We start from the raw sequence: 10,092 nt of genomic DNA on the forward strand, positions 1-10,092 counted from the left end.
GAGAGTTATGAAATTCCTTTAGTAAAAGGAACCATGTGGGGAGTGGGCGGGAGGGGGAGATGGCGACCCAGGAAGAGAGTGTCTGGCGCCCTTGGGAAGACATCTTAGCACACACCAAAGCCCTCTCTCACAATTCAATCAAGTTGTTGCTTCTGTTCATACCAAAAGGGCCTTTTTAAAATACAATTAGGCTCTGTTTTATTATGTGTGACAGACGAGGCCATTAACCATTCCGACTATTAAATCAGACTTCATTAAAAAAAATGGAAGTAACTGTAAATTGCCTTGGGTCACGATCGTTTAGAGCCGAGACATTTCAAAGAAAAACATTAGGGAGCTCACGACCATGATGAAGTTAATCAATTTGACATCCCACCGAGGGCCGGGCGTGTCTGCACCAGAAGAGCTGCTGCACAGCCTCTCCCCAGAGCCCGGCTCCTGGGGAGCAGGGGGGTCTCTGCCTCTCCTCTCTCCAAAGGAGAGCTGGGAAGGCTATGAAAATAACTTGGAAATTTGGGGGAAAGGGAATTTCTTGTCTCTCAGTGAGGTGTTATTGGTTTGCTTTTCTGAAAAACTATCTAAATATATCAAATGTGATACCAAGTCATACATAATACATTTTTATGTTTTTGCACCAGAAAGTGACTTTAGAGCTGTAAGGAGCAGTGCTATATAAGAATAATGTGTCTTCCCTGGCCCTCTAAGTGGGGCGGGGTGGCTTCCACGGGCTTCCTCATTTTTGGACAGGTTGTGCCCTTTCTCCAGGTGTCTACTTCTTGGCAGGAGTCCTGAGGGAGAGACCCCTGCCCTGGGGTGAATTTTGCCCTCCTCTCCTTTGTGGGGGTAGGAAAGGAGGGATGGACAGGGCAGAACAGCCCAGAAGGCTACAAAAAGATGGGGGTAAACCCAGCCCCCACACCTTCTTCTCCCTCAGGCCATGCTGAGCCCGGAGAGAGCAAACCCCAGTGTTCCTCCAAGGCTAAGGAGAGGTGGGGGCTGAGTTGTGTCTGGGACGCCTCCTGGCCTTGAGATGGCAACAGGCATGGCAGGGGTGGGGATGGGCGGAGACCACTCAAGGCCAATTCAGGAGGTGTGGGAGCCAGGGTGGGAGATAGGTAATGAGAGGAAGGTCTGGTTGTAAAGCCCTGGAAGATGGGGTCCTGTCTAAGCAGGAATTTCCTGGCTGGATTATTAGCATAAGTCCATGGTGGGGGTGGAAGAGCATGTTTATCTGGAATGCAGAGATGGGAGGAGCAGGTGCCCAGCTTCAGAGAGCTTGCCTCTGGGACCTTACGCACTCTCTCCCTTTTCCCACTGTCCTGCTGATTGAGGTGCACCAAGGGCCCGCCTGAATGCCAAGCCTGCTTTCCTTCTGGTATGGGCTGCACGAGGCTCACCTACCTCCTCCACAAAGCCCCCCAGACACTACCCCGGCTGTACCCTCTGCTTAGGGACTCTCTTACCTCCCCACTCTACTGGCACTGTCTGAAAGCTGCTAGATCAAGTAGGCCCTTGCCAGCAAGCCTCTGTTCAGTCTCCATCTCTCTCTGTTCCAGCACCCCTTCTTCCCAGTCCTCTGCTTTACTGCTCTAGATCATTCCTACAGCCCAAGGACACCTTTGCTGGTCTCAAGCCCCTTCAGAAGATGTCCCCACCCACCTCTCTGGCCTCACCTCCTGCCTCTCTGCTCCAAATTCTTAGCACTTTGCACTGTGGTTTCTTCCAGCCTCCTTAACTTTGCAGGTTCCTTTTGCCTAAACTGCTTGTTCCTGTTTTCTCAGCCCAGGGAGGCTCTTTTCAGATTGCTCAGGGTTGGTGACTCACAGTATCTTCCTTCCTTTCTTCACTCTATTTCCCTCCCTCCCTCCTTCCTTCCTTCCTTCCTTCCTTCTTTCTTTCCTTCCTTCCTTCCTTCCTTCCCACAATATTTCCTGAGCACCATCTGTGCCAAGCACAAGACTCTGCTTCACAGAACTGCAAAGACAGTAAAGAAATGTGCTGTCAGGAGGTGATGGCACCGTGGAGAAACACAGGGCAGGGTAAAGGGAGAGGGAGCGAAGGGGAGCGGTCAGGGAAGGCCCCTATGGCAAAGGGGCATTGGAGCAGAGACCTGAAGGAAGTGAGGGAGAGGTCACTGCTGCAGTGTCCTAGGGCTGGGGCGGGGACATGCCCACGTGTGTCCCAAAACAAAGGTCCATGACTGGGACAGCTCTGGGGCCAGTTGTGCATCATATTGGCACAGCTGTAGTTATGCTAGCCTGTTTCCCCTGGCCTCTCGAGCCACGTGGGGGCAAGGATGTGTCCTATTACTCTCTGAATCTGTGCTCTGGAGCCATGTGCAGCATCAGGCACCTGCAGGTAATTGGCATGCGCCTGTGGATTAAAACAATGAATGAATGCCTGAACATGGGGAAAGAATGAGCAGATTTCTGGACTTGTGCGAGGCTGTGGGGAGGAGAGAAAGAAAGATACATCTGGTTTTTGTATTAAAGGAATTTTCAGCTAATTAGAGAGAAAAGACATGCACACACCTAAAATTAAGACTACTTTAAAAACCTAGTTTAGATATAAAGTTAAATAACTTTAGGTGATACCTTAGAATCCATTAATTCCACATTTTGTCCAGGATGAGTGTCAAACACTTCCAAGTCCCTTAGATGACCCTACATTTACTCCAAGAATACTCCAGAATGCTTCTTTGGGGGTGGCTTCCCGGGCTGCTTCAGATTCATGAATTGTTCCCTGGCCTCTGAGATCCTTACTTACCTGTTTTTAACCCCAAACTCCCTCCCCGGAGTGATGTTACTCCTTCACTCAGCAATGGTTGTACATCCCGGATTCTTCCTATTGTCTTCCTAGCAAGCATCGTGAGAAACTGCCTCTGTATGTTTTTCTCTATTTGCTTACTTGGAGCAAATAAGCTGACTGTAGTGAGCTTGTGTTGTATCATCTGTCTCCCCACCACCAGCATGTAAGCTACCTGAGGGCAGGGACCATGTCTGTTGTGTCCACTTTGTATTCCCATGCTTACGGTAGCGCTGGTTCTCAAGAAATACATAATGAATGAATGGATGAATGAATGAATGAATGAATGAATGTCAAGAAAACCTGTACTATTTCCAAAAACTCAACCTATTCTGGAAGGATGGAGATTGTTAGCCCACTACAGGCATCTCCTTGATGATGGAGCCATGTGTCCCTTGTCTCTTGATTCCTCATCCTGGCATGGTGCTCAGCATGTAGGTGTGTCCGAGACATACCTGCAGCGGGGATTGGGCAAAAGAGGGCCCTTTGGAGCCTGCAGCAGTAACTGGCAACTCTCTGTGGCCAGCACAGTGTCAGGCTCCCGTGGGCAATTGGCATGTGCCTGTAGAATGGCAAAATGAACAAATGTAGGGACAAAGGGAGAGATGAATGCATTTCTGGTCTTGTGCAAATACCTGTCGTCAGGTGTCCACTAATGTTATCTTGCCCCAGTAAAGCAGGACAGAGCCTTACATTCCGGCCACAGTGCTCTGTGACCCCAACTTGTGACTCTCTTCTCCAGCCAGAAGCAGGCCACGGGGGTGGCTTCTCTGGGACCCCACACTGCCAGTGTTCATTCTTTTTTCCTAACTGTGCCAGTGCTGAGAGAGTAAAATGTGTGTTTATTTTAATTTTTTCTTTCTTTTTTTGAGGGCAGGGGGATGGAGTCTCACTCTGTTGCCCAGGCTGGAGGGCAGTGGCGTGATCTCGGCTTACTGCAAGCTCCCCCTCCTGGGTTCATGCCATTCTCCTGCCTCAGCCTCCTGAGTAGCTGGGACTATAGGTGCCCGCCACCATGCCTGGCTAATTTTTTTGTATTTTTAGTAGAAACGGGGTTTCACCATGTTAGCCAGAATGGTCTTAATCTCCCCTCGGCCTCCCAAAGTGCTGGCATTACAGGTGTAAGCCACCATGAGCCACCGTGCCCAGCCTTTTTTTTTTGAGACAGAGTCTCACTCTGTTGCCCGGACTGGAGTGCAAGTGGCACGATCTCAGCTCACTGCAATCTCTGCCTCCTGGACTCAAAGGATCCTCCCACCTCAGTCTGCTGAGCAGCTGGGACCACAAGCGCATGCCAGCATGCCCAGCTAATTTTTGTATGTTTTGTAGAGACAGAGTTTTGCCGTGTTGTCCAGGCTGGTCTTGAACTCCTGGACTCAAGCAATCCACTCCCTTTGGCCTCCCAATGTGCTGAGACTATAGATGTGAGCCGCCTTGCCTGGCCTATTTTAATTTTACTTTGTTATTTTTAGACACAGACTCTTGCTCTGTTACCCAGGCTGGAGTGCAGCAGTGTGATCACAGCTTACTGTAGCCTTAATCTCCTGGGCTCAAGTGATCCTCCCTCCTCAGTCTCCCGAGCAACTGGGACTACAAGGCACACACCTCCATGCCTAGCTAATTAAAACAAATTTTTTTTTTTAGAGATGGAGTCTTGCTATGTTGCCCAGGCTAGTCTCAAACTCCTGGCCTCCAGCGATCCTCCTGCCTCAGCATCCCAGAATGCAGGGATTACAGGCATGAACCATCACCTGTGGCCCAAAATGTGTGTTTGGATAAAACCTTGAGGGTTTGGGATGAGGTTTGGTGGGCCCTGGCTATGAGAGTGTATGAGTGAATGTCTGTATTGTTTCCATTTGTGTCATTCCCTTATGTGTGACTTTCTGCAAAGATGGGATTCAATACAGAAGAGAACCAGGCCTCAGTCTTTTCTTTGAGTGAGAAGTCTAAAATATAAGTCCTTAAAAATTTTAGCCTGGGGCAAGCAAAATCTGAGTTATCTTATCCATGAGTACTCACAGGTAGGGATGTGACGGGTTCATCACTCCGGCCAGTTGGTTGCGTGATCTTGTTCTTGGGTTGCAGGCAGGCCCCCCTGGGCCTTGTCCCTGCCACGGGGCAGAGGAAAAATGGGCTCCCGCATTCCAGCCAAGCAAACACCATCTTCCCCCTCATCGTACTTCCTGCACGTCCCTCACCAGGTACCCGCGTGCCCTGGAGATTGTTGCTGTTGCCAACCGTTGTGATTTTAATCCTTGCTTTGTTTTTCCTTCCTGGAGACCAGGGACCTTCCTGAGGTTTGTCCCTGCAAAACTTCTCCCAGGCACTCTGTGGCCGTTTCCTCCAAAGACCACTCCCTGGGGAGGAATGAGTCACTAGAACAGGTTTGGGGGGCAGGGGACTGGCTTCTGGGGGTTGGGGGTCCCACTATTCTTTTCTTTGGCTCTTTGCCTGGAGCATGTCTAAGCGATGACCCGAGCTTCGAGGGCCCCTGGTTCTCCTGGCAGCCATGGTGCTTTCCGCAGCTTTCCGTTCTGAGAGGGGCCACTGTCTCTGGAGGTTGGGGAGGCTTTCTGCTCCTACCCAGTCGTGGCCATTAGCAATGCCTGATGCTAGGAGAGCACCCAAGGAGCTGCTGGTGTGTTCTGGAGCAAGCTCGCTCCCTGGGGTCCTGCCTGCATCGCCCGACCCCCAATGCCCCAGCTTCCTGCCCTCGGATCCTAACCCTTGACTCTCTGAGCCCTGCACTGGGAGCCAGCCATGATGAATTCCAGCTGAAACTACCTTTCCGTAGCTGGGTAGTCTTTGCAAATCACTTCTCCCCAGCCCCTAGCTTCCTCACCTGTTAAAGGAGGGTTAAAAAGAAAAAAAATTAAAAATACCACCCTGTCTTGCCCACCTCGTGGAGCAGGAGCCTGTTGTGAAGCTCACATTAGCTGAGGCTGGAGACATGGCTTAGAAAGTGCAGGGCACTGTGCAGATACAAGGCTGCAGCTATTTTTATTTTTAACATCGTAATCCTGTGTGTCTCTGGGCAATCCAGACCTCGAGAAGAGACAGCCATTAGGGGATACATGAGCCTATAAAGGGGAGGTAATGAAAACTGTTGAGGCCAAGATTAATTTTCTTAAGCAATCATGAAAAAGCAAGAGGTTTGTGCTAATAGTTAACAAAAATGTCACTTTTTTCATTCTGCCATATTATTTTATAAATACATAGTCTATGGAAAAACAGACTATGATAAAATGTTTATTTATAAAATAAACAGAAAATAAATCACTGAAAGAGCAAGCCAAGCCCATCACTATTGGCTATGTTATTCTCTGACTTCTCCACTCTGGAATTATGGTGTTTTCCACAGAGCATTTGCCACGCTCAGAAACACCCCCCTCACTCCGGGGGCACTGTCCCCACTGTCTCTTGCTCAGAGGTGGCCTCTGGCTCTGGGGGAGATGCGTCTTCCCTCTTCACTGTCACTGGGATTTCCAGCTGATTCCAATGACCTTTTACTTCAAGGCATCCTCACTGAGGGACCTCCCTGCGCCATCAATGAACAGTGATGATTTCAGGGTTTGGAAAAAGGGATTAAAAGAGGCATTCAAAAAGTGATGCCTGGGGACGGAGCCTGGCAGTCTTATTGGGTTTCTTGAACAACCCTTCCCCCACTCCCCGCTCACTCTCCATGACTATTTCAAGCCTTCCTCATTTTCCTCAACTCTCCTGTGTGCCTTCCCCTCACGGGCACCTAAGGACCAAGCGCTGTGCTCAACAGCCATCAGATGGCAGCACGTGCTGGGCCTCCCAGCCGGCCTTCTCTTATTGCCTTTCCTTCTCCCTTCTTGCTGTGACACCCTGAGCCTTGCTCCCATGGTCAACTGCCCCCTCTCCCATGTCTTGACTCCCCCTCGATCCTTGATCAAGATGCTCTGCCTCCCCCATGGCGAAAGAAAACCTCCCTCAACTCCTTGTCCTTCTACTCTCCTGCCCAGTCGAGCTTGTCAGAAAAGGCACCTACACATCCCTTCTGCTCTCCTTCACCCCACTTTGTTCCCCAACCCACTCTGGGTGGACTTCTGACACTGAACCTGCTTCCTTGGTGCTGTGTGGGACTCCAGTCGGTGGGTGGGTGGGTGGATGGGTGGGATGGAACTGGCCTCTTCTCCTTCGTTAACTCTGTCTCTTCAGCCTCCAGAAGAGCAACTCCCCCAGGCTATTCAAGCCACTGAATTTCTTACCCAGGGCTTAGGAGAGTTGCAGGAGCTATGGAGGGTTGAGACAAAGACTCCACTTCCAGCTATTTTGCACTTCCCCTTGGATCTCATGCAGGGAGATACCTAAAGACATAAGCCATTCAAATCAAGCCATGGAAAAGTGCTCAACCTTACTGCTAATTAGGCAAAGTGCAAATTAAAATCCCAGAAACATACCATTTCATACCCATTAGCATGGTAAAAAAAAATTTTTTTTTTTCAGACAGAGTCTGGCTCTGTTGCCCAGCCTGGAGTGCAGTGGTGTGATCTCAGCTGACTGCAACCTCCACCTCCCGGGTTCCAGTGATTCTCCTGCCTTAGCCTCCCGAGTAGCTGGCATTACAGTTGCGTACCACCAAGGCTGGCTAATTTTTGTGTTTTTAGTAGAGACAAGGTTTTACCATGTTGGCCAGGCTGGTCTTGAACTCCTGACCTCAGGCAATCTGCCCGCCTCAGCCTCCCAAAGTGCTAGGATTACAGGAATGAGCCACCACGCCGGCCAGTAAACATTTTTTAAAAGTCTGATAATACCAAGTGTAGACAAGGATGTGCTGAGATCAAAGGTACCCAGCTGGGAGTGTCATTGGAAGAACCACTTTTGGGAGAAGTTTGGCAATATCCAGAGAGTTGAAGATGTTCCTGCCTCATGACCCGGGCATCACACTTCTAGGTCTGTGTTGCAGAGGAGTATGAGGAGCCTTGTTGGTGCAAAAATATTCTTGCAGGATTATTTGTGACATAAAAAATTGGAAACAACCAGAAAATAAATGTAAAACTTGTGCTCTATCCATATAGCAGTTAAAATGAATGAACTACAGTCAAAGGCATCAACATAGATACATCTCAAAGACATCATGTTGAGTGGAAAAGACAAGTTGCAGAAGGAATGTCTAGTATGAGACTATTTGTATAATGTTTTAAGACATGCAAATTAGTACTATAAAATGTGTGTGGATACATAAATATGTATTAAAACTATAAAAATCTGCACAGGAATGATAAACACCAAATTCCTAAGAGGTTCTTTATTTTCCCTGGGGAGAAGGGGAATGATGGCAGGAACGATATGCAGGGATCAACTCGATCTGTTGTTCAGTTTCTTAGAAGTGAAAATCTGAAGCAAATGTGGCTTAATGTTCAATTTGATAAAGCCAGGTTGTGGGTAGATGTTTATCTTTGATGTTTATCTATATGTTTGATATGTTTTCTAATAAAGCCAGTCCATTAATGAAAAAGGCTACTTGGGCCTCCTCAACATTAGGGAGCATGAAGGATTTCTTCCATTCCAAATGGCTCTCCTGTCCTAGGGTGAAATCTTTTCTCCTCAGCTCTGGTGCCCCTTCTTCAAGGCACTGAGTTGGAAAACTCTGAAGTACAATGGTGGAAAATTCTGCCCTTCCTCCAGGCCGAGCCTCTCTTCCAGAGTCCTGCCCTTCACACCACATCATACAGCTGAGCCTTTTGGTCTGGGTAGTGGCCAGCTTCAGCCTGATGTAAGAAAACATGGTGTTTAGGAGCCAGACTGGCTGGGTCTAGATGCTGGCTTTGCCACTTGACTGCACGACCTTGGGCAAGTTACTCTGACTCTCTCTGCCATAGAATGGAGGGTGCATGGGCAGGGGAGAAGGTGGCCCATGAGTCCAGGAAGGTGAGCAGGGGCAGCTCAGAGGGCTTGAGATCCTCATCCTATCCAGAACTGGGCTACTTGGCACAGAGTGACCAGGTCATATTGATACTGGGCAGCAGGAAATGACAACCTTCTGTCCACTCATCTCAAACCACATTGGAATTGAAATGGACAGGATTGATGCTAAAATAATTTACTCAGACTGGTTTCTCTACCCAGATAACCAAGCAAGTGTCATTGAAAGCAAATCTGCTGTTGATTGCAGCAAACCCTTAGATAGGACAGGAAAGAAACCCAAGCCCCTCCAACTGGTGCAGAGCAGCTCAGAGGCCCTGCCTCTGTGAAAACTCTTTCTGGTGTTTATCTTACATCAAGCATTTCAAGGAAACCTAGATAATCTGGCTGCATGGGATCTCCTCAGAGCTCTCCAGAAGAGTCGTGAGCCTCTCATACCTCCATGCTCCTGCCTCTTGGGGGTGTTACAGCCACGTCTCAGTGGTCCAGATTCTGGGGAGCTCACACCTGCCCTTTCATCCTGTCCTCTTATCTTCCCCAAGAGTGTTCACACGCATGGCCTTCTGTGATACTCGAGATGCAGGCCATGCTGGGATGAATACAGGGAATTGCTGTGGGTTAAATTGTGTCCTCCCAAAATTCATATGTTGAAATCCTAACCCTCAGTACCTCTGAATGGGATCTTACTTGGAAATGGGGTCATTGCAGATGGAATATGGTTAAGATGAGATCACTAAGATGAGCCCTAAGCCAATATGAATGGTGTTCTTTTTTTTTTTTTTTTTTTTTTTTGAGATAGAGTCTCACTCTGTCACCCAGGCTGGAGTGCAGTCGCATGATCTCGGCTTACTGCAAGCTCCACCTTCCGGGTTCACGCCATTCTCCTGCCTCAGCCTCCCAAGTAGCTGGGACTACAGGTGCTCACCACCATGCCTGGCTAATATTTTTGTATTTTTTAGTAGAGATGGGGCTTCACCATGTTAACCAGGATGGTCTTGATCTCCTGACCTCATGATCCGCCTGCCTCGGCCTCCCAAAGTGCTGGGATTACAGGTGTGAGCCACCGCGCCTGGCCATGAATGGTGTTCTTATAAAAAAGGAAGAATTTGGACCCATACAGACACACACACACACACACACACACACACACACACAGAGAGAGAGAGAGAGAGAGAGAGAGAGACAGAGACAGAGAGACAGAGAGAGAGAGAAAAAGAAAGAGAGAGAGAGACAGAGAGAAAGGCCATGTGAAGATGAAGGCAGAGATTGGGGTGATGCCTCTATCAGCCAAGGAACTCCAAAGATGACCAGCAAACCTCCAGAGGCTGGGAAGGAGGCCTGGAACAGATTCTGCCTCACCGCCCTCAGAAGGAACCAACTCTGCCAACACCTTGA

Source organism: Chlorocebus sabaeus, chromosome 18 (genome assembly GCF_047675955.1).
Source record: "Chlorocebus sabaeus isolate Y175 chromosome 18, mChlSab1.0.hap1, whole genome shotgun sequence".
Lineage (NCBI taxonomy): Eukaryota > Metazoa > Chordata > Mammalia > Primates > Cercopithecidae > Chlorocebus > Chlorocebus sabaeus.